The 25,802-nt window shown below is 40.8% G+C and overlaps 1 protein-coding gene across 2 annotated transcripts in view; it reads right to left on the bottom strand.

Annotated features, from left to right (window-relative positions):
• Window positions 1-25,802, bottom strand: part of c22h14orf180 (chromosome 22 C14orf180 homolog) — a 201,358-nt gene that overhangs the window by 19,583 nt on the left and 155,973 nt on the right. The window contains exon 1 of one of the 2 annotated variants that reach the window (XM_034675758.1): window positions 5,689-5,735. The exons of the other annotated variant lie outside the window; for it this stretch is intronic. The gene's annotated coding sequence lies outside the window, so the exon portion shown is untranslated. Of the gene's footprint in view, window positions 1-5,688; window positions 5,736-25,802 lie in introns of those variants that run through there. 2 annotated transcript variants of the gene reach the window in all.

The following is a 25,802-nucleotide window of genomic DNA, read 5'->3' as shown; positions in this document are numbered from 1 at the left end:
GCGATGCAGTAAACCTCAGTATATTAAATTAGAGCTAATGCTTTGTGTAATCAATATTTACATTGTTCTACCAGGGGTACATCCTGGTCTGGACTAAATAATAAAGTAAATGAATATCCAACAAAACATAAAGTAACTGCTGCACATTATCAGCAGGCTGTAATCAAATGTGGTCTATAGTTTTAGTCTGAAGAATTCTGCACCTCCAGTTTTTGCAGAGCCTCCCCAACTGGATATTCATCATAAGCTCATAAATCATACATCTTCTCATCAACCATTTGTTAGAATCATAACTTTTGCACCGTCCAGAAGCTCTGCAGGGTCTGTTACTGTGTCCCTGTGTCATCTCACGATACTGCGCATGGCCCTACATCAGCATATACTATTTATATTTCCTGCATTGTGCACATACAGCCACTCTATGCAATCTTGCTGGAGCCGCGAGGCCTCTGGTATGGAATTTTTTATTAAGTGTGAGTGACAGCAGCAATGTCCCTTGCTTGTGTATGCCAACTCCAGTAATGCTAGGAGGGGCTAAAGCTGAGTTCCATTTGATATAAGGTGACATGGAGGTTCTACAGATGTAGAAGTTGCATAAAGCATAATATGTACGGTACAGGGCATGAAATCTTAAGTCCTTGTTAAGATACACCCACAGAGGAGCGCTGGTGGCCTAGTGGTCTAGGAGCCCCACATACAGAGGTTATAGAGGTCGCCGGTTCGACTCCTGGCCACGACCATTTCCTGCATGTCTTCCCCTGTTCTCTACTCCCCACATTTCCTGTCTCTCTTCAGCTATCCTATCAAATAAAGGCAAAAAGCCCAAAAACATAACTTTAAAAAAACAAACAAAAAAAACCCCATATAGAGGTTGTGCCCTGGATGCCAGAGTCTCTAGTCTGGGTCTACAGTAAACCTCTGCACTCTTCCCCTGCGTAGCTGCATCCCTCTAAGATTCAGGCTCTGGCAGTTTAATAGGCTTGGACCTGACACCCCGAGCTACTGAGCAGCAGTTTATGACCTCCATGTAATCAGCAGTAAATGCTGCCACCATCTGTCTCTTTTTACTCAATTATCTGACCCAGTGACTTTTACTGACAAACACTGTCCAGGTAAACACGGCAACGCAAATCTCCCAGCTAAGATTATGACATGTCCATTCATCATCTTACAGTCTTTATGATTTCTTTTGGTCAGTTCTCATTCCCGCAGAGCTTCCAAACGTAATCGCTGTCCTGCAGTTCTGAGCAGGAAAGTCTTTTATGAATCACAACAGCTGCTGTACAATTACAGCTGAGGGGCTGCTGCTTAAATTACTTGAATCTTCATTACTTTTATTGTGAAAGGATCACATACAGTATGTAGTGCACCCTCAGCATGACTAACGCTGGGAGGGTACAGTTTTATTAAAAAGTCTTTAATGAAAAGCCACTCAGCTGGGTTTCAAATGATTCATCACAGTATGTTAGAATCAATTCATTTAGAGCTGTTGATGAAGGGGAACTCATATACAGCACCTCTGCTGGGCTCGTGGTCTTTTGCTCCACTCTTGCACCCCCTAGTGGAAGATTTATAGAAGGCAAACATCCTGAACTACTCCTCATACTGCTTTCAAAAATAAAAACCCGATGAAAAGAGGGAAGCAATATGTCTCTCAGTGTTTTGAGAAAGGTTCCTGGTACAATAAGATACTTTTAAAATAATATCTGCGAAAAAAAAAAAGCACAAGGAACAGGAAACGATGCAACAGGAAATCAATGAACTTGTTTTCATACTATAAGGATAAATTATGATTTACTTTTCTATACTTGTGCATATGCCTGATATGCAGTGTCTATATTTTTCAGTGAAACGACAGCATCTGCTATCAAATAGAGAGAAGTAACAAAAAGGGGCAGAGTGGGCCTCTTTTGTGTGCTGCCAAGAGAGTAGAGGAGCAGGACTAACTAGAGTAACGTGAACAGAGGAAAACATAGAAACAAGAAGACAGTAAAGCAGGAACACAATGTGATACAACAAATAACTTACTGGAAACATGGTTATGCATTCTTTCAAATATTTTAAATAAAAAAAAACTACTTTGCCAGCTGCAGCAGTAATAAACCAAGATATTGATATTTTATCTATGACTGAACAAAAAGGCATCCATGACTTGTTTACCACAAAATAACCAAAATCTGTCATTATTATTTTTTGAATGTTGAAGGTATTAAATGACAAATACTATGTTTAGACTATTAACCCCACAGTGATTATCCTGTGCAGCTCTCTTGCTGTTAAAAGCTGGAAAGCACTGTGGTGCACATTATGCAAAATGTTAAATTTTGTAGAAGTATTTTTGAGTCATATGTTTGGGCATTTTTGTCTTTAATTGATAAGACAGCTAGAGAGAGACAAGAAATGCGGGGAGCAGAGAGTGGGGGAAAACATGCATTGAACGGTCAATGGTGGGAGTCGAACCTGCGACTGCTGTGACGAAGAGTATAGTCACTGTATGTAGGACGTGCGCTATAAGTATAGTATATTGTATTGTATATATGTATATTTTAAAGCGACCATATCCTCAAAGTTTATATTTCTATATTTTACACATTAACCCAAAAAATGTCTAATTTGTGGTGGACTTGTTGTGATTTTCTTGTTTTGATACAGAAAAATTACAATTTGTCTATTAACCTTCTTTTTATGTACATGTTGACTTTATACGAAGTCTAACATACATAAAGCTTTGGGTAACTCCAGCATGAACACTTCAAATCCGCCACATAATTCCCAACACCTTTGTGTGTAGGGACTGAAGCTTGCCCCATGTGGTCAGATTCAACAGATTAGCTAGTGGAGCTCAAACTGCTGAAAAAGTACTGCTGGTTCTGTGGGATGTGTTGGACCACCGAGACCAGTCCATAGAGGCCCAACCTCGGGACTCTCGGGGCTTAAAAAATCTGCAGCTGAAGTCCTGGTGCCAGATACTGCAGCGCACCTTTAGAGGTCTAGTTGAGTCCATGTTTCATTAGGTTAGGGCTGTTCTGGCCCTGTCCTGACAAGACAGGGGCCTACACATTATTAGACAGGTAGCTTATGGATGTAGAAACTAACATAAAATTTCAAATTTCGTATAAGATACAATGTACCTCTTATGTATCAAACAACAGTACCTCAGTGAATATGTTTTATGATCTTATATTACGGCACATAAGACAGCTGCAGTGCTCCTGTCTATATGCATGACAGCTATCTCAGGGTCAGTGGTAACATAAAAAGGTAGAATGTAATCACCTGAGAGGACTAAGCGATTCTACAAATCCATTCAGACCTACATGGCACTCCTAGTTCATCCTGAGAGTCCAGGGCCAAACAGACTCAGGGTGTGATTCCTCTGTGTGGGAGGGTAACTGAGAGATTACAGGAAGTGTCAGAGAGCAGAATCTACTTCTCTCTGTTAAATTGAAACGTCCATGACAATTACAAACCTGTAAGTCACTCATGACAGCCACTCAGATCTCGCTGCTTCTATCAACTACTCCCACGCGTCCTCTCATACTCCCAGATCTGTCACATTTATCTGGATGCTTCTCTGCAAAGCTCTCTTTCTATTCTTCTTCCTTGTATTCCTGCTTTTGTCTCAGTTCTTTTAAATGCTTATGAGACACAGTGTCAGGGAGTGAGACGGGAATAGTGATACTCTTAGCTGCTGCCTCATTCTTACATGGATATCATGATGCTCACTGAAAATAAAAATTATGGGAGCTAAATTATACAAGAAAAAGAGGGAAAACAGTCGCTAACAGTGAACCAACACTTAGATGTCTGGATGGTAATGTCCTGTCCACGCAGCACAAACTCACAGAAGGTTGCCATGCCGACTGGTATCAAGGGTCTCTCTCATTGCAGATGATGTCACCGGGTTAATGTCTGCAATAAATTCCAAAAAGGCCTCATGCCACCTGTCAGTTAGGCTCAAGTGTTAACAAGACACCAGCAGCCTCGTTGGCCTCGTTACAGCTCATCATTTCATCATTTTCGTTCTCCCATGATGCTCCTCTTTCTGCATAATCATACAGGTGTAGGTCACTCCATCAAAGCAGTCGCATTTGGCTGCTGTCTGCCCTTCAGGCTGTCGGAGTGAAACAGTAATGATGAGATCTGGGAGGCCTTCATAACAACAACAGCAACAACAACAGAGGCCGGCGATTTTTCCAGTACGAGCCAAAGACAAAGAGTCAGCATGAGCACTCCAGGACACACATGAGTGTCTAAAGGTGAATTTTTAGGAGAGAGGAGTGAAACAGCAGACTGTAGCCACATGAACAGTTTTCACGTTCCTCCACTAGGAGTCTAAATTGAGCCATGAAGAAACACAGAGCACACACAACACATCACAGCAGAAGCACTACACATGAATATGTGTAACTATTGAAAAGCAGCTCATGTTTATGACACTGAGATGTTTTTCATGTATTTCCGCTGCTGTCTGATGCAACTGGAATGCAGCATTTGGAATCCACATCAAGGCTAATTCTTGAAATTGTTGTTTTTTAAGTCATCATCAATGTTTTGATTTAACCCCTGTGGTGCAGTGGTAAGTGCTGTTGCCTCACAGCAAGAGGGTTCCTGGTTTGATCCCTGGCTGGGGCCTTTCTGTGTAGAGTGACATGCTCTCCCTGAACATCCCTGGGTTCCTCCAACATTCCAAAGACATCCCTCTGAGGTTAATTGGTGATGCTAAATTGCCCATATGAGTGAGCGTGTCTGATTGTTTGTCTATAAGTCATACCTGTGATTGACTGATGACCTGTCCAGGGTGTACCTGTCGCTCTCCAGTGACAGTTCTGATAGGCTCGGATAAGCAGTATGTAATGGATGGATGGATGGATAGATGGATCAATGTCTTGACATCCAAGTGATTCCTGCTTGTTATGTCTAACAACCATAAATAAATGGTCTCACTTGTCGAGTTGGAATAGTTGCTGTGTGTATTATTTCTATAAAGGTGGTGAGATTAAAATGATCCTACAACAGATTTAAGCTGTCTTACTTTACATCAGAAGCAGTCAGAGATCGTCTTCACGGGGCTTTCAATATTTCTGGATGAACGTTTCTCTGCTAATAACAAGTGTTGGATTTCTGAAGAAGATTACAGCCGTTCTTTTGTTGTTTTCACAAATTTAAATGTAAAGAGGTAAATGTTTGGTTGGATTAGAAACTGTAAAGATTGAATATTGCTTTCTGCAGAGTTTTGAAAATGATAACAGTGTAACATACTTTCCCTTTAGCTCTTCCACACAAGGAGCTGGACCTTTAAGTAGCTCTTTGGCTGAAAAAAGGGCTATCATGATGTGAAAGTGTGGTTATATAAGAAGGATTCTCGGTTATTGTAGAGAGTTCAGTGTTTGGTCATTATGTTTATTTTGTTTACGCGTATCACACCAACGGCAAGTAAGTAATCAGGCGTAATAACAGAGTTAAAGATACAGGGGAAGTAGATGCTGGAAGCAGTGATAACTGTATGTTATTTTTAGGTTGCAGTAAGGTTTACAGCAATATTCATTGAGTATAACACCTCTATCTGACTCAAAAACACATGTTTATATCCATATGCTGCAAATTCTAAGTAGTTTCAGCACTTAAATGCAAGGACTCCAGGGAGCTGTTGGTGTAGCGGTCTAAGTGTGCGTCTCATATACAGACCTTGTTGCAGTGGTTGCAGGTTCGACTCCAGGCCTCTACCATTTACTGCATGTCTTCCCCCACTCTCTACTCCCCACATGTCCCGTCTCTCTCCAGGTTTCCTATCCAATAAAGGCGAAAAAAAGAAAAGAAATACAAGGACCCCACTGGGTTGTGATGTAGATAGTTTATGTAAAAAAAAGGGGGAGAAATAAAAGACATCTTGAGTTTTATAGAGGTAGAATAGCCTGCACAACACAACATATTCCTCCTCTCCCTGCCACGCCCAAAATACGGGAGATGTCATCTGTTCTCTGGCTAATCATGCTCCAGGCCTGTAACACTTTCAACAAAACCATAAACCTTTAGAAGATGTTTAAGGTAAAAGGAGCACATTTCTCCTATTCAAAGTGCTGTGGCTTAGGGCATGTGGCCACACCTGCCCATTGGACAGTCCTCCACCTTTTGTCAAGAGTTGAATATCTCAAATACTAAATTGATTTCCATAAACAAACATTTATGACCCTAAGGGGATGAATCGGACTGATTCTGGTGATCCTCTGATGCGTCCTCTAGCATCACTGATGGAAACATTGATGCCTAGAAAAAACTCCTTGTAGCTATTTTGTGCTACCATTCAGATTCCCCTCTGAATGATAACCTTTTCCCATGCTGCCGTCCCCAGGCTCAGATTTTAATTTGCCAAACACTTCATTTTATGACTAAATACCAGCAAAACTAATGACACTCCTTCAAGCCTCAGTTTTGTGTTTATTGCTTATTAGTAAGAATTAAGCGCTGTAACAATCATAACTTTTTATTATACCACTTATTTTCATAATAATTGCTTTAAGTGATAGAACTTTCTTTTTCTGTTGGTTTCTTGATACACAGGTGTTCTGGGTTTGCCTTTTCAATTAGGCCTTAATCCATGTTGTAAATTTTGATAGCTGCATATCACTATAATGCAGTCATTACAAAGGAGGGTGAGATGATTCACAGATAGTTTGGCTGCATAATAGCTTGTTCTTAAAAGTTTTGTTCAGGTCTGTAATGAAATGTGGTCTTAGATAACTGGTGCAGAAGACCTTGTGATAGTATTTCTAAAGTTTATGTTTACTGGCAAACAGAAAATCAGCAAACTTCCAAAGTATCAGTCAAAAAGTGTAATGATTGCTTCAGGTGCTTTCTCACTTTTATTGATAGAGAGTTAATGGAACAAACAGGTGATGGAAATATAAAATTATAACGATGGAAACCATTATTATTCCCTTTTCCATCATCTTTTCTTGTTGTCTCTTTTGTCTTTTGTCATCATGACACTGAAATATTGTGCTATGGGCATCCAGTTATTCGCCATAACTTGGGTGACGCAAATATGCAATAAATTTGTTACAGCCTATCAAGCTAAAAGAAATATGTTTCTACCAACCTGCAGGTCTAAAGAGTTTGTGCAATGAATGAATTAAATGCTATCAAACCAATGCAGAAGAAGATTGGCAGTCAAAGCTCAAAAGACTGAAAAGGATGTGGAAAATGTGACGATAGCATTTCATATGTTTGTGTGGTATGTTTCCATCCAGGTAGAATACAGAGAAATGCCACTGAAAACAGGTGAATGCAAACATATCTGATGAAATGGTCAACTGATATATTTATTATTGAGCAATCACATTGAGCAGAGCTTGCACTCTACCTGTGTGCATAGAGAGTGTGTAAACACACTGTTTTTGCTTGCATTGCTCAATAGTATCGCCCACTTGTGTTTGGCATACACTGTGCAACTGTGTTTCTTCGCTTTAGTGCAAGCTGAATCAGGACTAAAAGCCCAGATGTCGTGGAATCGGCTCATGGCTCTGCTTTCACTGTGCAAGAGTATGCTGTCTGCAGACCAAAAGTTCTAACACGCCAGAAATTCACCCATCCAGTTGGGAGCAGCTGATGGGGCCCTCATGCCTCTGTGTACTGTACACTGCACGGTAAACAATTTTATAAGACGCAACTTAACAGCCATGTCAGAATCAGCTTCAACTTGCAGTGTATGTTCAGCCTTCCTGTGCATTGGATGAATGCAGGAGAATGGATTGTGTGCAGAGCTAAAGAAGCAAAAACACAGCACACCAAATGCAGTCCAAGAACTTTGGCGGACAGACTTGGTGAAATGGCAACGCACAACAAGGGAACTTTGGGTTGTCAGTCCTTAGTCACTCACTGCTGGCAACACTTGACATGTTTTAAGTTGAAAGTCACTCCTTTGCCTCGTCCTCTGAGGGGTTCATAGGGTGCTCTGTGACGGCCTGCCCACTCAAGTGGGGGCCTGCTGTTGTTTCGGTTTTCTGTGTTTGTGTTCCTGCCAAGTGGCAACCTCCGGTCTCAAAATATGAAGCCCATGCGGAAGTGTTACACACTGCAGTTCATCGAGAATCCGCTTGAGGCTGGCTGCAGAAACATCAGAAACTACATACACACCAATTCAAAGAAGACAATCTTTGCAGCATTAATAAACAGCTTCTAAAACGGCTTCCGTCTACGTCGCTAATTTCTCTATCAGCACACACTGAACTGAGGGTGAATTTTTTTTCCAATGCGACAGTTCAGAAGATATTAAGATTATGAGTTTTTGCCCAAATAAGGACATGACTGACTTGATTGACAGGTGGGAACACAGCTGTTGGCTTGGATGAGTGCAGCATTTCCAATATGGCTCCCACCGACGATTGGCTACAAAACAGCGCTCAGGAACAGATGGGTGACGTCATGGATACTACGTCCATTTTTTATACAGTCTATGGTTCCTGCAGGTCGATGGTGGGCGGAGTTTGGCCACCACTTGGAGTGCCTGGCCAGCCTCCCAGGCGTATAATCGGAACAGGCAACCCTTCATTTCTCTCTCATCATTCTCATCTGAGATCTCAGCCCTGGTTGTCTATGTTTTCACCATCCAACATCCTCCACACATTATTCCACTCACCCAACAAACGACACACCAACGCACTGATTTACTGACGCACACACCTCATTACCTTTGTATTAGTGAGTTATTTAGACTGTCTTCTGTAGATAAACCCTTTTCATCGTTCAAAATGACCGTGTATGTCCATTTTTGTCATGTCTTGTGAGCGAGGTCATGAGATTTAAGCTTGCACTTAAATCTAACATGGGAAATATTACAGGAATGTTTGAGTTTGGTAGAATGCTTGGCAATCTTGGCATTTACCTCAAAACAACTTTACTTCATGTTGCTTTTACTTTAAAAATGTTTTTCTGTTAATATTTATTTTGTGTCTTTTATTGACTTTGATTGGAGAACATTCCAGGAACATGTTTGCATGTTGGTAATCTGATGAAAGGACACACTAAGCAAGAACCATTTCACCTCCACTTGTGTTATACGCCAGTTAACAGTTGGATATTTGTGTTGATTAAAGTAGTATAATCTAGTCAACCAAAACTATCAGGGGAAAACAGCACTGTGATAACTCCTGCGTTTTACTGTAATGCTGAGTAAACTTTAATTTGTTCTGTTCCTCCTGCATGACTTCATATCATAAAAACATCACACAAGCTCAAAGGCATGCCTCTGATCAAATTAAAGCTTCAGTGTTCTCTCATCATTTAGTGACCCTCGGACTTGACCATGACTGTGTGAGGCCGCTGCCTCAGGAGGAAGCGACAGTCAGTGTCATGCTCAATCAAGCACTGATGCAGACCTCAGACACAAACACACACACAGTCAAACACACACACACCTCACTTTATGATAACTCAATAGGCAGGAGGGGATGATTACAGGAGGGCAGAGAAGAGCGGCGACCAGCAGGGACTGGCCACACACAGTAAATGTTTATGTGGCATTATTCACCGTCCAAGAGACGCTCTCCACTTCTACTCTCTCTTTTTATTATGGTCCATTCTAAACCAGGATAAGAGGCTTTTAAATTTAATTGCATGGAAAATTTGGTCGTTTTGTTTTTGGGTGCTACTGTACACACTTAATCCTGGGAATTTCCAGCCATTTTACATGCGAGTGCTTCGGCGAGAGTCAGGGAAAATTGGCTCATCGCTCAATAGAGCTGTGAGATTTCTGCTGATGACATTTCCATTAACAACAGAGCATAATATGTTTATAGATCCCTGTTTGCTTGGCCCTTTAATTTCTCCCTCCGCAACACAGTTTGTAACAGCTGCGTGGGCGTGAGGAAGGGAGGGTTTTATGGATTGTCCGTACGGTGGATCTATAGGCAGTAAATTGTGCTGACAAAGCATGGTGAGGTAGCCAGGTTAAAAAACTACATCTTATGGCTCACAATAAGATTACTATTCAATAAGATACTTATTTCCCTACATCTGCACCTTAAGGGAGTTCATATTTTACAGCACTTTTGTACTTTTGAACCCTGCATGATGAAGCTTTTTCAGATAATGATACCAGCATGATGAGGTAATTAAAAAAAAATAGATCTTCTTAATCTAAGGAGGCATAAGAAGAAAACCTCTGATGAATGGTATTAAAGCAGTTTCCAGACTTCCTGTTTCTGTGCTGTCGCCTGGGTTACAGCTGTTCTGGTGTTAACAGACAGCTCCTGCCACATGATGGCCATTAATTGTCCCCAAATTAGATTAAATCCTGTATGACCAGGGCTGCTTATTGAGTGTAATTGGGTTCATGAACCCCCAGAGATGTGTTCCTTCCATGCACAACAAGGATTTTGAAGCGAGACAGGATGTTTGTCAGTCTTGGAGGAGGTCAGTATGAGTGTGTGGTATGGACTAAGTCGTACCAGAAAAAAGCCCAATGGGATAAAAAGCCAAAGGATAAGGATCAGGAATTTGAAGGTACAAAGACAGTGAATGTTTTGTAGGTAGACAACTTAAATTTGAAATTAGTTTTTACTAATATTTGTGTCAACCCTGTATAGGCATGTATCTGTAAAGCTGTTCCCTCCCCCCTCCCCCCAGTGAAGAGAGCTTAACAAGAATAAAGGCCTGAGTTAAAGTGGAGGCAGTCTAAACTATTCAAAAGCTCAAAACAAAATAAAATCAAGAAATCTTTTCCTAATGTTTCTTTTTTTTAAAGATTACTTTTTGGGCTTTCCATATCTTTATTGAGAGGATGGAACAGTGGACAGGGTCAGAAAGGGTTAAGAGGGAGAAAGCAATGACATGTAGTTAAGGGTCTGACCTCATCATGTGCCTCTCAACTCAACTCAACTTTATTTATATAGCACCTTTCATACATAAAAACATGCAGCCCAAAGTGCTTCACAGAATAAGAGAGAGACAGACAAGGGGCGCACAATTTAACCACAGACTTGACACAGTCCCTGTGACGTTACCATTGGTTTATGGATAGAAGTTTAGAAGCCAAACAGTGATGGGCGCCATGTCGGATGTGTTGAAAGGTGGATGTGAGGCAGTCTTTAGGCCTCCTGGCAAACAGCTACAACGTGCCAACAAGCAATCAACAGATAGGTTATAAAAATATATAATCCCCCTATAGTCTGTACGAATAAACAAATTAGCTACATACTGGAAATCTTTTCTTTTGACAAGGCTGTTAAACATGCTTATTTCTGCATTTTAACATGGGACCTAATGGGAAGCCTTGACTTTTTGAGCAAGCCTTGAGTGGACACTCCAGGAACTGCAGTTTTTTGCACTCTCGCATTGGCTTCATCTGTCACCACAGGAGATTGCCACTTGGATTTCACACTCAAGCTCAATTTTACAATGATATATTTACATATTGTTCCAACTGCTTATAATGATAACTTGTTCATTCTTTAAAATCTACAAAAGCCCCAAGTGTGCATGCATCCAGACATTCTATAGTACCTCTGTATTCCTGTGATAACATGCTGATTTCTGCTACTTTGCTGCCCTGGAGATACAAGTTTCTTTTCAGCTGACATTGAGTTGAGATCATAAGAAAACAACTTGTAAGCTCATCATCACGGGAAAAGAATTAATAAGTCGTATTCAAGCATGTCGCTTAAGGCTTCCATAAAAAAAAACAATTCAGCATTTTTTGTATTTATTTCTATTTATTTGTTTTCAGTTTGGCAGCTGAATTGGAAGCTGTTTAGAGAATTTAATAAGACACAATAAATGACACAGTGAAAGTGGTGGGGTGGGTGGTTGGGTGCTGCTCACTTAATTAAAAATGGGATTTTTAATAAGAAAAAATGACACCCTGAGTCAAACAGACAGTGTCCCTTATGTCTGTTCATGCATGCAGGCAGTGTCTTTAAGTCTCTTTGAACTGCTACAATAGAGTCTTACACTTAAACAGCCACATCTGCCCTGGGATGCTTACACAACAATAATAATTACATTGGTCACCAAAAGCCAATACCTTTATTACTCCATGAACTGTTTATTTACAGAGTCATCAACCTCTGGACAATTTCATCATGGGAAATAAACAACCAGGGTCGCGTCCTTCACCAGTGAAATATGTCAACTCGTCTGTGAGGCACCACGTTAATAAAACATTCTGGCATCGAGACATAAAACTCAAATATTAGGGTTCACACTCACACACACACACACATGCACAAGGTTTCGACTAGATTAGGTTACATATTTCACCATCTCAAATCAGGTTAGGAAAAAAATAAATGCAAAGCTTGAGCTGAAAATTCAGAGTACCAAACAGAACCTGAGTATTATGGAAGACATTTTTTTTGTGTTTGTTAAGCAAGATAAAGCTGAAAATGTCAGAGCATGCAGAGAGTTTATAAAATGAGCCTGAACAGGAAAAATATTTACCATATATGAAATGAATATAATATTAATGCAGACATGCATTCAATTAATTATAATGTACCCTGTCATCAACATTATATAAAACAAAAAGCAAAAATACACCTGATAAGAGATGTTAGATGAAACAGTTAGACGTTGTCCACCTCATAAGATGGCAACAGAATTACTAGTCAGTGCAACAAATTATTAAATGTATTTATTATTACAGACCCAAAATGCCGGTCTCATGTTGCACCCACTCCTACAGCCATAATGCTATACTGCTCTACTACCTGGATGTAAACACCCACAGATGACAGATGATATCTTGTAGTTTTTCAGTATTTTGATCTAGAAAGTAGAAATAAAATTGTATGTAAGCTGTCTCTGGTTAAACTGACACTTGACTAGAGCAAAACCACCACAGGCCTATGATTGTTAACCTGCAGGGAGGCTGGTACTGGCACTGCTAATATACCTCAATAAGAGACATTAATTCTGTCATGATACTTGGAAGGCCCATGGTATTACACATTGTGGTGTATGATGATTCAGATCTGGATAACAGTGGGAAAAATGTTCCACCTTAAAGCCCCGCCTCCTCCAGCCTTTGTGTTGTAGGTTTTGATGCATGGATTAGGAGATGGATTAAAATAAAATCTGAGCACAATTGCTTGAATCTATGTGTTCGTTTAAAGAGTGACAGACGCGATCAGTATGCCGATTTATAGCACCCCTCTGGTTTTGTGCTGATAATTGAGCTGAATCTAAGCTCTTCTCTCCTCCACGCACAAACACACCTTTTTAAAAATGGTGTTTTAACTGTTTTCATCTGGCTCTGATGCCCATAAAGCATGTCCACTGAGGACGCTGTGTGGGGGCCGGGTACTCTCATGGGAAATCTAGTAGTTTGTTTGGCGGGAAACAGGAGGTGTAAACAAATGGATTTACAGCCTCCTGATGCATACATCTCTGAGGTGGGACAATCCCACCTGCTCGGCCATGGCTCATTCTGACAGGCTGCAAAGAGGCAGTCAGAGAAACTAACTTGCTGCTTCGGTATGTGTTAGGATGTACTGCTGCTTTTCTGTTATACAATACGGAGGGAAAATGTACTAAAACTGCAGAAAATCAAGCATTAAATCAAACTGAGGCAGGCTGGAAACGGCTGGCACTGGATTTGTGTCGATATTAAGGTTGAACTATGAAGCCACAACTGCCCAGGGTTGGATTTAACATGTATTTTTTGGGATAGATTTTTCATTAAGGTGAGCCACTCCCATGATGCTTAAGTCAGTTCTGATGCAGCACAGGAACCTTGGCATGTCAATCCGCTCTGCACTCCCATCACCCCTTTCTTTCCCAAGTCACACAACAACAAAACAAACATGCCAGTGTCTTCAAGAATAACAGTTATACATATTTTATTAAGTTCAGACGTCAATCAAAAGTCAAAGAGCAGCATAGTTTGAAGATAAAACTTTGAAAAAATGCTTTGTGTGCAGAAAAAAAGACTGTCTGAAGAGTTCTGCTCTATATGGAAGGACAATGCTTTCTTTAGTTGGGTTAACTTTCTAGTTTTAGAAAATCCTCATGTGAAAACAGTTTTTGTTACAACACTGTTACATTTTTGAAATGTGATTAGGAACTGTCACTATGTCTTTAAACATTTTTGTTCCTTAGGGGGTGAAAAATGATGTCAGCATCTACACCTCTCATCTGGATGTTAGTTATATCTCACATATAAAACAAAACATCTAACAGCAAACAACGTGCATTCCTGTGTAATGTGCATCATGTCGCACATTACATTAGTATGCAACCAGTGATGCATTTATTTTTTTATTGCAGGTTCCTATGACTATAAAGCAGGGCTATTGTATTACATCTAAGATAGTAAGGCAGTGTTTTACTGAGCGCTAATAAAAAGCAAAAATTCATCTGCGAACGCCTGACGGTTTCCCCTCCAGGAGAAATGCAGTGGGCATATTGTAAAATCCATGATAATTATCTCACAATATTGGTTTTATTACTGGAGGATGTATCCCCGCCACATACTGCTTTCTGGTAATGTTTCAGTGCTTGGCTGCCGTATCATGAGGGGAGGATTACACCCATGAAGGAAAGTGACAAAGCCAACAGAGGACCAGCCTAGACTTACTTTATATAGAATTATGAAATCTGCAGAGAGGCTTAGACTCAGATACAAAAACTAAACATGAACTTCAGTGTCTTTTAAACTTGAGATGATTTTTCTAACAAGACAGGCCTTTCCTGCTTCCCATTTATTGTCACAAAAAAAATAAAGTTGTGGTCCCAAACAGATCTACATGAGTGAATTTCTTCTAAAGTTCACCTAAGAATTGGTTTTGACCCATGTTCATTGTGTTTGTAGTATTGTTAACAAATATATTGCAGTGTTACGTGTACTAAAATGAATCTGAATGAATTAATGAATCCAAACCAGCTCATGAAACTGCCCAGTGTGTGTGTGTGTGTGTGTGTGGGGGGGGGGGTCTGAGAGTGTGGTCTCGTGAGGCTCTTGCTATTAGTTTACATGTTGTGCCTTTTGTGCTTCCACAACACTGCAACACAATTTAAATTCCTACACTGGGGCACCAATATTATGGCATTAATGTTAAAGTCTGAGAGACGGCCGAGATTTGTTACAGCACCATGTTAGAATCTCAATGTTAAAAGGGTAACAAATCCCTCCCTAATACAAAGGCATAGATCTTACCAAGGTGTTTTGCCAAAGTCCTGCAAAATGAACCCCTTCAAAGAAAATAAAAGTGCTGTATTTGTCCTAGTCTTGTTCAATGTGACACTTTTAGCTAAGTTCTAGTGTCGGCATCTAAACAAGTTCTGAAACAATGCTATGTTCCTGTTGTTTAGCCATTTACGCATTCATCAGTTTAGTTTATTAGTTAGTTATTTTTTAAAGTTATATTTTGGGTTATGTTTTTAAGCTTGAGGAAATGTGATGAGCTTGGCTGGTATTTGGTCTTAAAAAATGCCTTAATATCAATTCCGACCCCATGGTGACATTAAAAGAAAAAGCAGTGGAGCACCAATGTGATTACAATTTAACCTGAGTGGGACATGTATTTCTTTACCAGGTATCATGACAACCCTGACAATGACATTTAACTAAAAATGTCAACCTAGCATTAGAGTAAAAGTCAGGGTCACTAACATTCATCATCTTGAGACATTAAAGTCCAGACTATTGGACCAGCCATGGATTCATGCTGCTTCAGGTAAAAACCCACAGTAGGAGTTTTCTGTTTGTTGAAGAAGCCAATCGTAAATCAGATACTAGAAGGGAGTCTTGTGTGGAAAACCTCTTTTTCAATTACCTTCAAAAGCCGTACATTGAAAGGTCTAACTGTACCTTTCAAGATTTCTTGGCAGAGAAACAACTTGTCCACACTTTCCAGCATATCTCCTTTGATTTATTCTTGGCCTGGCTGCGTTGGTGCATGACAGGGGGTAATCACAAAAACCCTGCATTCATCTTTCAAGTCACTTCCTGCTCACCTGCCAATATATGTGGCTTTATCATGCCTCCTGCCTGATTAACTTCTTGTCAGAGGAGAATGGACCTAGCAGGAAGGAAACCTCTGTACGACCTGCGCTTAGTGAGACCCTCAGTGGAGAGCAATCTACTGTAAGTTTTTCTTTCTGATCCGTTCATTCCACCAACTGTACTGCATGTAATCTTACTGGGCTTACTGTCAGATCCTATGTGACCCTGTTGTAAAGGTTTAAGTGGTCTTTGTATGATCCTGAGTGCTCTAGTTTTGAAGGAGGCCACAAACAAAAGAACAGGTATATTTGATTCTTTTCACCATGCTTTTAAGAAATCTTGGTAATACAGTATGGTGTCTCTATGTCTTCATTGAGGTTGAATTTCAGATTTGACAGCCATTCATTTTTCATTTTCACCTCCTGGCTTTCAATCATTCTGTGTAAATGTCAATCCAGGAAGGGTTAAAAAAAAAAAAGGGAAACCTCCATGCTGTGTATTCAGCACAGCGCTGTGCTCTGCTTGGCTAAAAGCAGTCTGGCAGTGCAGTTCAGTGGGGCATTAGTCCTGTCATAATTGCATCCACTGTCTGAGGTCACAGAGGGCCGGCGAGTACAGTGCTGAATGTGTTTTACTGATGGAGCCTTGTGGACTGAGAGGAGCCCATTACCGCAAGTCCCAGACAAGAGTGAAAAATGAAATGGCTTTTCAAAAACTGGGCCTCTGTAACATTTGGTGCCATATAGCGGAGGAGTAACTGTGTCAGTGGCAGTAGGCGGGTGTGTGAGTGTGTGTTGGGGGAGGGAGTGGGTGAGGAAGTGGGGAGCTCAACAGGCTGGGGGAAGATGGAATGATATGAGAGCAAGGTGTAATTTCCTGGAAGTCCCCCAGAGAATCCCGGCCCCAGGATGGGAGTTGGCACAAATTGTGGATGCACTGCCACACGCGCATACACATACACACGCACAGAACCAGATCTCTTTTTTGCACTTCTTCTTCTTCTTTTTTTTTTTTTTACTGAGAGAGTAATTGGCTCCAGCAGCAGCAGCAGCAGCAGCTATGGATGCTGTTGGGGAGAAATGGGGCAAATAAAACAAATCTAATTGCAAATAAGTAACCTGGTGAGTTCAGTTAGACTCCCTCCTTCAGGGCCTCAGAGGAAAGAAGAAAGAAGACAAGAGGAAAGAAAAAAGAGCACCCACTGAGATACACCCAGCACTGCACCTGCCACACCTGTGGGTTAATTGGATTTCCTGACATTCAGAGTCTGATCATTTACTGTACATCACACTGGCTGCTTTACATTTCTAAGTGATTTTCCAGGCCTGAAGGGGGCAGACGAGTCTTCTTTTCAAGGAGTGTGAATGTCTTTCTCACATCCAAAATTCAACCATGGACATGTTAATTCATGTGCATCAGGTGTGGCCTTTGTGGGTCAACCTTGACTTTTTTGTGGTGGGTTCAATGTCTATTTTTTCATTCTCCCTTTCTTTCTTTCTTCCTTTCTTTTTTGTTCTCCCTTTAACCACCTTTCCCCTCTTCCGCTCCCCCCCTCTCTCTCTCCCCTTCTATCGACAAAGTATCACTCCTGACTTTTTGAACCAATTGGCTTGAACTTCAAGGGATATAATCCTCCCACTCAACTAGTAACTCAATATGTGAAAGCCACTGCTGACGACGCCTCTGATGAAGACCTCTGTAGGTCACATCCATTGACAACACACCTCCATCTCCTCCCACTGTGAGATGTGAGGCCAGCGCAATAGGGGCTGATGTATTACGCTGGTGGAGCCAAGGCATCCACACAAGCAATCTGTATGGTGGAGCCATGAGACTGACATCAAACCCCCTCTGTTAACACACATAACACACATTTAACACACAGTATTCTTGTGTTGATATACAGTGGACACTCACTGTGATGGAAAGTTCATGACTCTTGTGTTACTGTTTGGCTCCTCCTCTACTCTGCTAATCCAGGAGAGAACACTGCTAGAGCCACGTTTGTAAATACAAATGTCAATCAATCATGAATGTAACATCGAATAACTAAACTGCTCTGAAAAATGAACACCTTTACATACATCAGCATGATACGAACTATGTGCTATGACAGACAGCGTGACTGAGACAAATCGAATTAATTTGTATTTTAATTTTCTAGTTCGACCCATGTTCCATCTGTTTTAACAATGGAGGCTGACTCTATGATCTATACTTCACTCTGTCACCAGGGGGAGCTCTAGAAGTTCTGGCTTCACTCAAGACTGTCATTCTGTCCATGTTTTATAGTCTATGGTCACATTTTGGTGTAATGTGTCCGCTTTGTGAGACTGAATCTAGCTCCTCTCCAGCTTGCAAACAGTTATAACTTAAGTTTTAGCAAGCGCCCTCGATGTAGTGCTTAATATATTCATATAGATAAGAAACACAAATGAGATGGGACAAGAAATTTACCAGTAGTACATTAATGACTTTGTTAAGAAATCAGTGTTACATTCTACCCTTAGATTTCTGAGGATGTAACGGTATCGCCGATTTCATATCACAAGAACAAAAGGATTCAGAAGGTAAGTAAACACGCTGGAGTCAAGTCTTAAGTTACACATAGCCTCAAGCAAGCAGAATGCATCTCACTCACCATGGATGGGTGGACTTCACGAGCTCCTTAAAGAGTCTTCATTTGTTTTTATTTTTAGAATATCCCAATAAATAGTGTAATGGACTTTTTAATGAGGTATTATTGTACAGTGAGGTTTTCATGTCGTTAACTCCCTGATGGTTTTGGCAAGGATAGGATAGGTTTCAAAACTCCACTTCAGAAACCAATGGTTGATGCGATTGAGGCTACGTCAATGCATTATAAAGTCTATGGTTTTGCATTGTCTCGCACTTGCAATGTTGTCAGATTTTTACACACGTAATGCAAAATCTAAAATACTTTTATGAAGATTTTTTCGGCAAAAATAAAAGTGGTTAATTATGAGTTATTGGGAAAACTAAGCACATGACTCTCTACATCCAAGCCACATAAACCAATTTATACCAGCATTGTATTCAAATGTATGGGGCTTGGCAAATACACTCCTATCAGATCCATTAGTTCCACCAATGAAACAATAACAATAGCACAATAACTGCCCAGCACACAGCAGCAATCAGGTGAAATAGAAGTGTATTTCTCTGTGACGTGCACCATAAAAAGCATCCATCCACAGGCGTGTGTGTCAGACAAAAGCTAACACAGTGGCACACTGCTGGAGAGCAGAGAAAACACCTGTCCTCTTATCTTTACGATGCTGCGACTGTGGCACTTCCTGTGGCTGAGGCTTTTACTACAGCGGGCAGGAGTCCCCCCCCATTCACATCCTTTTGTTGTACGCCAGCTACTGTGTGGTTACCATGTCGAGACTTCAACATGCTGCTGCTTTAGGTGCGACTTTTGAATATGCAGAGAAAGAAACCCTCTTCTTGTTATCATGTTATTAGAATAATAAAATACTGAGTGGTTTCAACCACGATATTTTCCAAGCTATGGAAGAAGAAAAAGTCATGCTGAAGTCTAGAGCCTTTGTATGGACCAATGGGAGCAAAGAGCTGCTTGATTTAATGCTTAGCTACAATGGATATGTCTCAAGATAAAATGTTTAATAAGGCAAATGGAAATCATTTTAGTTTAATCGATAAAAAAGGGCAGGAAACAGCAAAAACAAAATAGCCAGACAAAGATAACTGTCCTCTAAACTGAAGGAGACAAGCTACTTAGCTGAAATGGTCCTTTTATTGAATACAAGGTTATTATGAAAAACAATGTTGTGTGGTTTCTGTGGCAGCAATAAGACAGAATAAACAGTTTTCCTCCTGTAATCACATTTCTGTGTTGTTAAACTCGTCCGTGTGGGGTAGATGGATGTCATTACTTTGTGGTCACCGGATCTATCGCTCTCACTGTAATAGTCCATAAAATTCAACTGCAATCATCTCTCTTAGTACAGTAAATGTTGCCATGTCTTTGAGAAACAATGGGATGACTCACACAAGATGATATGTCTATACGTTTCATAGAGAGATCAGTTTGTCTCAGACAAAATAATGGCACCAGATGCTTCTTTGTCCTCTCTTTCATACTGGAATTGAAAATGAATCAGGACGAAAGATAAAAGCTTGACACGCAGCGCGGTCAATCCTTCAGTTTAACAGCCCGAGAATTCACTGCTGAACAAATGAAAGTGGGCTGCTGGGAAGGAGGGGAGCGGTGTTATTCTGAAAGAGGATCTGAGCAGTTTAATGTGTGTGTGCAGAGAAAAAAATAAAGAAAGACGTGTGTTTAGAGGATATGGGCTTTGAACACACTTCCTCAGAGAGGGCAGATTTGACCGAATAAAGCACCCTGGCTCTCTGTGGTCTGTTGGCCTCCTCTCAGAAGGGAAACCTTTGTGTTATTCACAGCAGCTGGGTGATGGTGTGCTGCTCTGTTGGCAGTGATGCAGTGACTTATAATCGCTAAGTTAGTCTAGCATCAGCATTTCACCAAAGACGTGCTGCTGTCTCCTGGGCCGCTGACCTAATAGCTGGAGCTAGCAATGAACGAACTAATCCATCAATGTGACACCATGGATCCCCACATGTGTACCACCTTCACCACACACCTTGGCTTACATAAAGGACATAGACAGTAAGGAACTGGGAAACCAGGATGTGAAATCCTCTCAGGCTCAAATAAATTCTGTTTAGGTTGTGGTTTGTTGAAGGGAGTTCAGTGTGGTGATTATTGGTGCTACTTACGGTCTTTTGTGCAAGTGTAAACTGATCTGCAATCGTCCAAAGGTTTCTATTAGATAAAAAGGTTGCAATGCAAATTTGTAAACACATGCAAAAGTCCAGACAAGTGCAAATTGTACCCAGCCATACTACAAATAAATAAAAGCTAACACCAAATGCACTGAAAATACATAAATGATGCAAAGACACAGACACACTGGGCAAGGAAACTAATTTATAAAAAAAACAAAACACTAGGAATCCAGTTCAGGCAGGACCACTCTTGTCAAGGAGAATTTTTGCAGTATGCAATAAGTTATATTTGTCTGTGGGGCTCAGTTCGGAGAGTCCTCTGCCCTTCCACATGCATACATGGAATGCCAAAAACCTGAAACAGGGAGAGCACACCTCCCCTCCGTTTTATGTGCATACATGAAAAAGCCAAGGCAGGGAGAGCAGCAGCAAAGACCCCCCAGAATACAGAACAGAGCAGGCACCAGGGATAATTCATACGACATGGTAAAATAAGACTCTGCATATAGAGGAGGTGCTGGGGTGAAGGCGGGTTGCAAAGTGGTTTGCGGAGGAAGCAGGAAGCAGCTATGCAGGCAAAACTAGTTTAAGTAGAACGCCTGTTTTGACATTTGGCAACTGAATATGTTGAAGGTAACCGTCTGAGCTTTCAGCCGATATGGGCTTCAATAGGATCAGCTGATGTACTGTGGGTTGAGCTTGACTGTGTGGTCAGCCCCTGACGCAATGCTCATTATGTAAACCAAAGTGCTCCAGGCCTGTAGGGGGCGCTACTTTGAAGTGGATGTTGGCAAAATGTATTCTCTAGAAAAATGAATCAAGACAAAAGAGAGAGAAACCATATGGACCAGTTTCAGCAAAACTAGAGACTTCAGTTAATTATTAATTTTGCACATTGTGCAAGTGTATCAACACAATGTTTGCATTCCTTTCATTTAGAAAGATTCTGTTTTTTTATTTGCAGTGTGTTTTTCAAGCTATGTAACTTTTGTATGCATTTTGAATTTGAGTCATTTGTGAATTTGCACGTTTCACATTTGAGCCAACACACACATGCCCCATAAAGTTACAGTGTCCTTTTCTAACAAATCAGATAACCAAATCTCTTGCATGTGGTCCTGCAGGCTCCACTAATCTCATTACAAGCCCCCCAAGTGGATAAGCTGCAGAGGAGCCCCTCGGATGCCACACCTGCTCACAAAACAGAGTGCAGTGCACTGATCTAATCAGGTGATATGCCCGCCATTGATTTTCAGCTGTAACATTTGGAAATAGAATTGAAGGGGATTGTAGAAAAAAGAGACGGACAGATTAAACAACATGAAGAAGAATAAGAAGCAGGATGGATAGACAGTATGAGGAAAATTAGAATGATATGCGTGAACATGCAAGATCCTCGATTCACTCTGTCTGCGAACATCTGCACATCCCCAGGGCTCAGAGAGACACAGATAGTGATTAAAATTGATTAAGAGAAATACAGAATTCTGGAATTACTTATCTTTAAATAATCCTTTAATTTAATGCCAGCTTTGAAATCTCTTGTCCAATAATTAATGACAAAATCTGCATGAGTGATGTGTTAAACTAGTAGCTGGGATGTTGACCACGGCGTCAGATTGGGAGCTGCAAGTCGATCTGAGGAGACTGCTCAAGTTCCCAGACCATGTCATGGCAACTTCTTTAAGGCCAGACGTGGTGTTAACATCGCATCGAAGAAGCAAACAAACAGATGCTGGCCAAGTACCAGGAGCTGGTGGAGCAGGACATGAGAGCAGGACGGAAGACAGAAGAAGTGGGGTGCTGAGACTTTGCTGGTCGTCTCTGTGTAAGGTCTAAATGCTAGTTGGAATCACTGGGGCCTCCAGGTGGCTGTGGCTCAGGAGGAGTAAGCTGTGGGCCAGTGCTGCTGGGACACAAGGACCACAAGGTCGATAAACCGATGGTTGGGTCACCTGAGTGAGGGTGTATGATGTTGAAAAGCCCGAAACATCCGATGACCTCATGGACATCACTGATGATGTGTCCCAGCGCATCCCAGGATGATGATTTAATGCATTTCATTATGAAGCAGCTCTTCTTCTATCATATTTTACCAGTAGAAGTGGAGTCAATTCTTTATTTTATTGTAAGTTTTTAACTAGAAATTCACTGCATTACTTATTTTCATCAGTAAAAGTGAACTAACATCAGCTGGAATCTACCAATGATAGAATGACAGTCATCAAGTGCTGTGGCATACCCACAGATGAACAACATGCAGAGAAGCATATGGAGGAATGATCTGTTTTTGGTTGTTTTGAATATCTTTGACTCTTACTCATTGATGCCCCCTCACTGTTGCCACTCTTGTGTCCTAAATCCAAGGGGCAGAAATATAGCAGGTCTATGGGACAAAAGGAGGATTAATGTGGAGTCAGCTTGGCTGCTGATATGAGGTCCACACAGGACTGGATCCTCCCCTGAGGGACAGCTTAATGACAGACATTAAAATTAATTAGGAAAGACAAAGCAGTCCTGTTTCCGAAATGAACCCCTTTTAAATCCAGGACATGTCTCTCTGTGAGCAGCATTCAGGCTGTTCAATTATAATGACCACAATTATACAGGATTTGTTACTACAAATGTCATTCAAAATCTGCTGGCATGATGTTTTGTATTCAGTCTGTTGTAGTTAAAATGTGAGGTTAGAAATCGGTCCTAAACACAAAGCTCTCTGGCTTCTTTTTGCACATTTGTTTTGTAATTCTTCTGCTTTCAAGCTCATACATCATAAAGTTTGAGATTTGAAAACTTAGTGAAGCACGTTTGCTGAAAAAATGTCACTAGGGTTCACATTGTATTAAAAATGAAGATAGCAGAATTACCATAACTAAAGCGTTACCCAGGGACATATCTTGTATTAATTATTCAACTTAAATCACTGTGTTAACGACGCTTTAATTTGCTCAAGGGTCTCAGTATAACAAGTGTGAAGTATAATAGTGGTTTGCATAATTATTACTTTCCATGTGGTTAATCCAGAAGGTATTTTATAAAACCATACATCCTTTACAAAATGAGTGTCTGTTCTTTCTTATTCTAACTTCATTATACACATCCTTCGAAAAGATTTAATGGCCCCTCTGTTTTATTCTGAAGTACAAGCAGAGTCTTGTGCTGGATTTACACTACAGAGAAGCAATGAATCATGGGAATGATGTTTAAAATGACTTTACGTGCCACTTGTTGCGTTCCTTTCCAATTATCTTTCAGAATTAAAGCAGACTAATAGATTTTTAAACTCACTAGGTCTGAAAACTGCATATTAAATGAGTTGGGAAAATCTGCTGGTTGATGCTGGAATGAGAGCTGCCCACTGTAATTTCACAGTAGAGGAATCCATAAAAAAAATATAGAAAAAGTGGGGAGTAACTCGAGAAACCAAGCTTAAGGAAGTGATTTGTGTGGCTCTCAAAACCATATAATTTATAGGCGGTCAGGGAGTGTTAGTTAGAGTTACATGTCCAGTGGACAGCAGCTTCATATTTCCATAAAGCCTCCTCTCAGATCCCACACTGGGTATGAATGTCAGAAACATCCATCTGCTCGGCTCAGGGGAGGACGAGGACTCAGCCAGGAGCGCAGTGGATCACTGTTTAAGTCCCGCACCGCAGACACATAGAGAATGGGTGAGGTGGAAACCAGAGAGGGCTTCTTTTCCCCCCTCCTGGTCCCAAAAGAAGGGATGTATTGGCATCAGCAAGCTGCAGGCCCCCTCAGATAATTAAAAGTGAGGTATAAATCAGTGTGTAAGCAGTAATCACACAAGCTCCTGCCAACTACCCACACCGATCATAAATCTGGAGGAAAACAAAGCTTCAGCACTAACAAAGGCCCTGCAATCCCCACTGATCTGAGGCTGGATATGCATTTCATAGAAACCACAGCGCTCTTATTTTATAGATAGAATACAGCTGTAATACAGAAGATATGGTTTTATGTTTAAATCAATTTACATAGATCAAAGGCCCTGGAGGGATGACTTCATACAGCAGGTTTTTCAATGAAGAAATGCTTTTGTACAAAAATATGGATTAAGAGTAATTTCAGATGAATCTTCTAAAAGCAATCTTAATCTCCTTGGCCTGTGTTCAGGATATTTTGTTAGTAAGGAAACAGGAAAAAAAGAGCAGAGATTAGACCTCTTGTATTTGACATTTTGACAGGAACAAGTAAAAGCTGAATAGAGCTGGTGTTAGTCTCGCATTAGCGCGGGGGAAAGGGAGCCGGTAGCAGAACGACACATCACGTATGGTATTGATTTGAGGAAAAAAAATGTGAAAAGTGTAAGACATGAAAAGAAGATATTGATCCTTGCTGAAATCATGCTGATTAAAGTCTGGGCAAAGAGGGAGGTCAATAATGGTTCACCAATGAATGAATCCTGATAAGGTCAGGGTGAGGTAGGACAAAAAAGAAACAGAAAAATCACAGACTCGGTAGACAGATTGAATTTGCATACCAGTTATAGGGATAAATGCACGTTTTCTCTTACATGCATTGAAATGGAATAACTTCAAGTTACCTCCCCCCTCAATATGATTTAAAACATGAGATTGTATCAAGAACGCCTGGCATTTCTTTGTTCTTTAATTTCACTCTGTTGCTGAAAGAGAGTCAGGGACAATGACCTGCAGGGTCAGGATCAAAGCTAGTCCTGTACGCTGAGCACTCAGCTGTAAAATGTTACGCCTGAGGACTTATTCAGGCTTATAGTGAATAAATGACTCCCCCTGCCCTCTGTCATGCAACACCAAAGCAATGAAATCAAGATGAAAAGACGGAAACACCTTTTGAAATGGCATTCAGGAGTTGCGAGGAAAATCAGTTGAGAGTTAAAAACCAGAAAACAAGAACCATTATGGAGCAAGTGCTGCAAAATACTACAAAACCTATCAGGATCCAGTTCTTTATAAACTACAAAGCCTAGCCACTAGCGTTATGGCTAATCTGGGTTTTCTTACAGAAAGAAAAACTGCACATTAAGACTACTGGTCCACAGAGTAAAGATGGATTATAGCGT

Source organism: Notolabrus celidotus, chromosome 22 (assembly GCF_009762535.1).
Source record: "Notolabrus celidotus isolate fNotCel1 chromosome 22, fNotCel1.pri, whole genome shotgun sequence".
Classification (NCBI taxonomy): Eukaryota; Metazoa; Chordata; class Actinopteri; order Labriformes; family Labridae; genus Notolabrus; species Notolabrus celidotus.
This window is presented reverse-complemented; position numbering and strand designations above follow the sequence as displayed.